This window comes from Phocoena phocoena, chromosome 11 (assembly GCF_963924675.1).
Source record: "Phocoena phocoena chromosome 11, mPhoPho1.1, whole genome shotgun sequence".
Lineage (NCBI taxonomy): Eukaryota > Metazoa > Chordata > Mammalia > Artiodactyla > Phocoenidae > Phocoena > Phocoena phocoena.
Genome location: NC_089229.1, coordinates 87,815,477 through 87,822,036, shown reverse-complemented (window position 1 = coordinate 87,822,036; position 6,560 = coordinate 87,815,477). Strand labels below are relative to the sequence as shown.

The 6,560-nt window shown below is 39.3% G+C and overlaps 1 pseudogene; it reads left to right on the top strand.

Moving 5' to 3' along the window:
- The first annotated feature begins 1,342 nt into the window (after window positions 1–1,342).
- LOC136131442 (ADP-sugar pyrophosphatase pseudogene) lies at window positions 1,343–5,477 on the top strand (annotated as a pseudogene).
- The last annotated feature ends 1,083 nt before the right edge of the window (window positions 5,478–6,560 follow it).

Genomic DNA, 6,560 nt, shown 5'->3' with positions numbered 1-6,560 from the left:
GTGCGTGTGTGTGTGTGTGTGTTATTTTGAAGTGACCTTAGGGTTAACAGCAGTGGAGGAAACCAGACCAAACTTGAATTCGTGTGTCATGTCCACAGCCTTCAGTTACAGAAACAACACAGTCTCAAGGAGGCTCTGCATTTGAAAATTAAAGAAACTAATTATTAGGGTTTGGAGGTTTGAACCATACCCTCACTCATAGAAGGGATGTGGATTTTATTAATATTTAAATCAAAAAGAATGGGGATTCTTTTTATAAAGAGAATATGCCCTCTTCCTAGGCTGAGGTCAAAATATAACTGACTGAGATTATTAAATGCCCCAAAACTGGGAAAGTAATTTAAAGGTTTGTGCCCATCAGCCTCTGGCTCTGAAATTCTGATTTACCCCAGGAATCAAGAAGGAACTGGAATTTCTTACCATCAGAACAAAAGTAGTAGAAGAAGGAAAATAAAATTAAAGACGTCAAACAGAGTAGTAATGAGAATGATATTTCCTTGAAAGAAATGTTGGGATCTTACAACATAAGCTGGGCAGATATGAAGGGGAAATGAGATGTTAAGAGCCAGGAGAAAGAACTACAAAGTTAAAAAGGTGATGGACTTAAATCCAGTTTCTCTTGAAAAAGGTAACAGAAAAGGGCAATACATTTCAGTTGTTACTAGTTCAGAAGGGAGGACGGGTACCTAAAAAAATCAATCAGATAAAAAGAGTAAAGGCCTTGGAGAGCAGATATAATGACATCCTGGAGAGAACTAAAATTAGAAAAAATTTAAAAGATCCCTCATAAAGCAGCAGCATTTTGTAAGAACAACTGGGAAACCATCCCTTAAAAACTGAGACAGAGTGATTAAGAAAATCTGGTCATATTTGAGAGGGAAACCCAGGAAAACAGGTGAAAAAGACTCCAAAAATTATTATGTAACTTTCAAAGGAACAGAAGTATGGCCAAGGGGGTCCAGGGAAACATATTTCGAAAATCTCTGGAACTGGTACTCTAAGGGAAAATGAAACAAAGAGAGGACTTACTAAAGGGAAATCAGACAGGATGGTTACAGGTCAAGACTTGGTATGGAGCAAACGGTGGTCTGAAGGGAATATTATCTTTGAGGTGGGACTAACCTACTCGAGAGGATCAAGATGGTCAAGGCTTGTTTGAACAAGGGATGTGGAACAAACATAGAATTCACCGACTTCATCTTTCTCAAGACAAAACTTTGAGAGCAGAAAGAAAAACAAATGCCTGGGCCAGAGATCAAAGGGAAAGGAAAAGTAAAAAAGGCACTCAGGTCCAGGAAACAATGTTATCCTCTGTGAGCTATGGAAGTAAAGAGACCAAAAGATGAAGCTGAATAAAAAGTCAGAAACACAGCTCAAACGACCTGAAAAGAATATGGAAACAATGAGAGGGAAAAAAACACCAAAGCCTAACTCCATGTCATCAGAAAAAAAGACTTTAACTGAAGAAAATACTATTCAAGACTTGGGAAGTTTTAAAAGTGAGATATGAAAGTGTTTTGAAGATCAGATGGCAAAAATATTAATTATCGCTAGACTCTAACTGTTCACATATGTCAACTGCAACTTCAGGTAAGGAATATGCTGCCAGTGATCCTTCAAGTAAAACAAATGAAGTGATGGGGGCGAAAAATATTCCCTAGGACACAGGTGACAACTGGAAGAGCTCTCACTGATCAAGGCTGGACCAAGTTGGGAAAGGAGCATTAGATTATAATTCAAAGTATAAAATAGTTATCCATAAACCCATACTGATATAAATGACTGATTAAATAAATAAATGGGGGGGCTGAGGTTTGAATCTACCATGTAGAAGAATTCCAAACAATTTATATAGACACTCTGCCTTCCAGAAGGTAAAACGTAACAATCAACTCTTTAAGTGTGGGCTACACACAGTGACTCTTCCTCCCAAAGAATATGGCATGAAAAGCAGGGAAAACAGAACTTTACAGAGGAGAAACTTGATAAACTCTACTTCAATCAGGTAATAAACGTCCATATCAACAGTGAAAAGTCATGTTGACAGGATGCACCTTTGATAAGATTTATGAACGTGGCACTTTACCTCTGAGGTCTTCCTTCCAAAAACTTGTAGCCTCGGTCTAATCATGAGAAAAGCATTATTCAAACCCAACTGACAGACATTCTACCAAATACATGACTAGTAGTTCTCAAAACCATCGAGTTCATCACAAACAAAGAATGTGTGAGAAACTGTCACAACCTAGAGCAGCCTCGGGAAATATGACTAGTAAGTGTAACGTGAATTGTAGATGGGACCCAGGAACAGAAAAGTGACATTAGGTAAAAGGTAAGGAAATGTGAATAAAGTATGGACTTCAGTTAATAATAATGTAGCAATATTGGTTCATTCATTGTAATAAAAGTATTATACTAATTGAATATGTTAATAATATTGGTGGAAAATGACATCAGCAAAAATGATGGAGTAGGAAACTCCAAAGGTCGATCCCTACACAAAAAACAGCAAATAAACTGGTAAACACTATCATTCAACATTTAAGTCTAATATCCATTTGAGCTAATTTCTGTATATTGTGTAACTTAATCAACTTTTTTTTTTCCTGATTGCCTTGGGTCAATAACTGTTTTTCTGTCATTTACTATAGACCTTAGGCAACACAATGTTTCTGAGCCTGTTACATTCACAATAAAATGTAAGATTGCTGCAAGGATTTAGGTTATTTTCTATTTGTTTATTTATTTGTTTGTTTATTTATTTAGGCTCTGCCGTGCAGCTTGCTGGATCTTAGCTCCTCGACCCGGTCGGGCCCTCAGCAGTGAAAGTGGGGAGTCCTAACCACTGGACTTCCAGGGAATTCCCTAATTTCTGTTTAATATCAGGCACATGTTAGGCACTGCTAATATGGCAGAGATGGAACTCTCATGTTAGAAAAGGGACTGTTCTGGGAGAAGAATAGGAATAGTGACTGAAAGTGTGAAAGTTAAATTGTATACAGATGGGAAGCAGAACGAGGGCACTAGTCCCTGAAACTGTGTAGATTTTTAAGGAATTTAACACTGACTCCCACCACTACCACCATCACCACCACGTGCCCAGCTGGTGTGTAAGAATGCAAGACATGGAGAAGACCAATCTCATAAGCTCAAATTCCACTTTAATCTACCCCTTGGGTGTTTTAAATGAAAATTTCTAGTGGCTGGTAAAAAAAGCTTAACTCTGAATACTACAGAGGGCTCAAACTTCATGGCCTAAGAATCCAGAATGCATCACAAGAATGTTTTCTTTGCTGGTACAAATATTTCCAGAGGGTTATTACTTTGAAAGAAATGTAATTCAACAAAGGCTTATGCACTATCCAAAGATATGGACTTTTAATAACTCCTGAAAAACGGAATCCAGGTCATATATTCTCCCAATAAAATGTTCATTGTTCAAGCCCATAAGGGCTTCACTAAATGTAAGCGATTCCATTTTCTGGATCCTAATCCACAACATGAGCTTTTTGCCATTGTGGCTCCCAAATAACCCCTGAAATTTGCATAAAGGTTTTGAGTGGAACCCCTCGAGGCACTATCTAGGGTGCATGTGTCTGCATCCCTCAGAAACACCATACACGCTCCCCTACCCAAAATTAAAACAAATACCTCCTTTATACAGCTACAGGGAGTTTCTCCACTCTTCTTTCCAAAAATAGGGCAACTTTATGTCTCAGCAATCAGCATCAGTGGCCTCCCGTGGTCACCATCCCCCAAACAAAAGTCAGGGTAAGTCTAGATTGTACTCTGCATGTTTTCTATTTGAGGCTCTAAACAACCAGAAGCAGAAAAAAAGTAAAGGTCAAAATTAACAACATAACAAAACTTTCCTGTCACTAATCACTACAAGGTAATGAGAGTAACAAAAGGAAGAGTCCAGGTTTATGTTAATGCCTTCCAGCCAAAGACCACCAGAAACACACACAGGAGGTCGATTCTTCATTGCAATGAGGGAGACACACAAATGAAGAACCATGGGGTGTCTCAGTGAAGGGGTGTTGGAAAGGACTTACTGTTGGATTCAGGCTTGTGTCAGATGATTTGGGAGAGGGTTCAAGGTACTAAGTAGGTGAAGAATCCGACAGTCATTCATGTTTCCTGGGGACTGTCTGGCACTTTTGTGTTTGGACAATATTCGTGCTTTTGTCAGATGCTCTGTCATGATTACAGACTGGTTCTGTTTTTCTCCTTATCCATTGTGGTCACAGAGTGGCCTTGTCGGGTGCTGATGTGAAACTGTTCAGGTTTGGCAGGCGAACACCACGGCCTGACTGTGAGTGTCAGGCCAGCTCTTAGCAACACCGAGGCCTCCCTGAGAGCACAAAGTCACCTCCTAGCTGTCACTTTAATCAGTTGTATGGAAACATAAACCAAGGAATGTAACCTAATCTAGGAGATCATGGACGGCTTCCCTGAGGAACTGACGTTGTTGAAAGATCTTCTGTTACCACAGCCCAGGGTTCACTGTAGCTGTCTCTCATGTTTTCTTCTGCTCCTCAACACTATTATTTTTCTACAAGTGAATTAGGAATATTTAAAAAAAAAGATAGATTTTGTCTTCACAGTTAGCTGAGTTTGAGTGGTACCTGAAGAAAAATGAGAAAAGGAAATACAACCTTTTTCCTTCCTTATTTCAAATCTTATTAGTATAAATGAGAAATAAGTTTTTCCTGCTGTAAGAATTAATGAACTCTTTTGCAAAATTCATGTGATCAAAGTCTTTAAACCTCATGAAATTCCAGATCTTCAAAAGGCTTTAGGGGTTTAGAGAAGGTTAAATCCTTGGGTTAATGGGTTGAACATCCCACCTGCTATTAGGTTGAACATAGATATTATAAATAAAATCCTTCTGAAATGGGTCACACTTAAAAAAAAAACTTATAGGGATCCTACTGATCTAACAAGAACTTGGGAAACTGGTAAGCATACGACCATGTAAGGACAGTCGGCTGATGGGGTGGTGGTTGCTTCAGTGCTGCAAACAACCCTTCGTTTACCAATGTATCGTTCTGGTGAAGCAGTTCCAACCACCAAGGGCAGGCTGCTGCCTTGAATTCCCCAGGGGTCTCATCGATGACAACAAAAGCCCAGAAGCAGCTGCTCTTTGGGAGCTTGAGGAAGAAACTGGCTATAAGGGTGATGCTGCTGAATGTTCTCCACCTGTACGTATGGATCCAGGTTTGTCAAATTGTACCACACACATCGTGACAGTAACTATCAATGGAGATGATGCTGAACACGTAAGGCCTAAGCCAAAGCCAGGAGATGGGGATTTTGCAGAAGTAATTTCCTTACCAAAGAATGACCTGCTGAAGAGACGTGATGCTCTGGTAGCTGGTGAACATCTGACAGTGGACACCAGAGTCTATTCCTACCCTCTGGTACTGAAACATGCAAACATGAAGCCGTTTGAAGGGCCCTTCCTGAAGTTTTAAGGGCAAAGGACAGTGGCCACGTTTTTGTAAACAGAACCACCAGGCCTCCTTCACTAAGAGTTTGTATTCAGCTTAGTTTTAATGTAGATTTGAAATTAGCTTTTTCATAAAATAAAAGCAATATAAGTAAATTAATAAGTAAAGATCCTCCTGTAATCTGGCAAAATAGAAGCAGGCCTCTGAGAACTGGCTGTGTGTCCCTCCCGGGGAGACCGTGCCCTAATCTTAAATCCAGAGAGCCCGTGAGTGAGGATCTGAATGACTATGCACTGAGTAATCCGGGACATCTGACTCTTTATGGGTTTGGATATTTGAATTCCCAGTGGCATTTTTATTTTAAATATTTAGTTCTGAGGCTAAACCATGATAATAGTAAAACATAGTAGATGTGATTTTTTTGTATATTTTTTCGGCCATCAACTGGTAATGCATTAGTAAACATCTCAAACAAAGAATCATTTTTGTTATTTTAGTTATAAATTCAGATTTAATTTCAACAAATACCTATGAGGCCCCCCTAATTTGTCAAAAATTGTACTGGTGATTTCATCTCACTACCATGCAACAATGTGGTAGAACAAGTATTAGTATGCCTGGATTTTTGAAAAACAGTTAATAATGAACCATATTCTTCTACATATGACATTTAGTAAAGCAAAGTCCTGCTGATGGTGAGAAGCCCAGCATATGAAACAGCACAGGAATCTCATCTCTGACCAAGAGGCAACCTTCAATGTGCATTTGGTGCAGATTCAGAAACACGGAAAATTCATTCAGAGATCCAAGCATGTAAGTCCCCACAGTAGATCTTTTTTATAGATACGGAGTCTGGAGGCAGTTTGAATGCAAATCAAAATCGTATGCACTCATAAGAATGTCTGTATAATTACAGGGTACCCAATCCAGTGCACAGCATCTGAGAACTAGTCTGAGAATGCAGGGGCTAATTGCTCTCCAGGATTCAAAAGGGCACCAAGCGCCTGGGAATCTAATTCCTTCCTACTACAGTATGCAGTAGTGGGTGTCTAGAAATTAAAACACTCCTAGATTTCATATTTCTTTTATACTGCCAAATACTTGCCA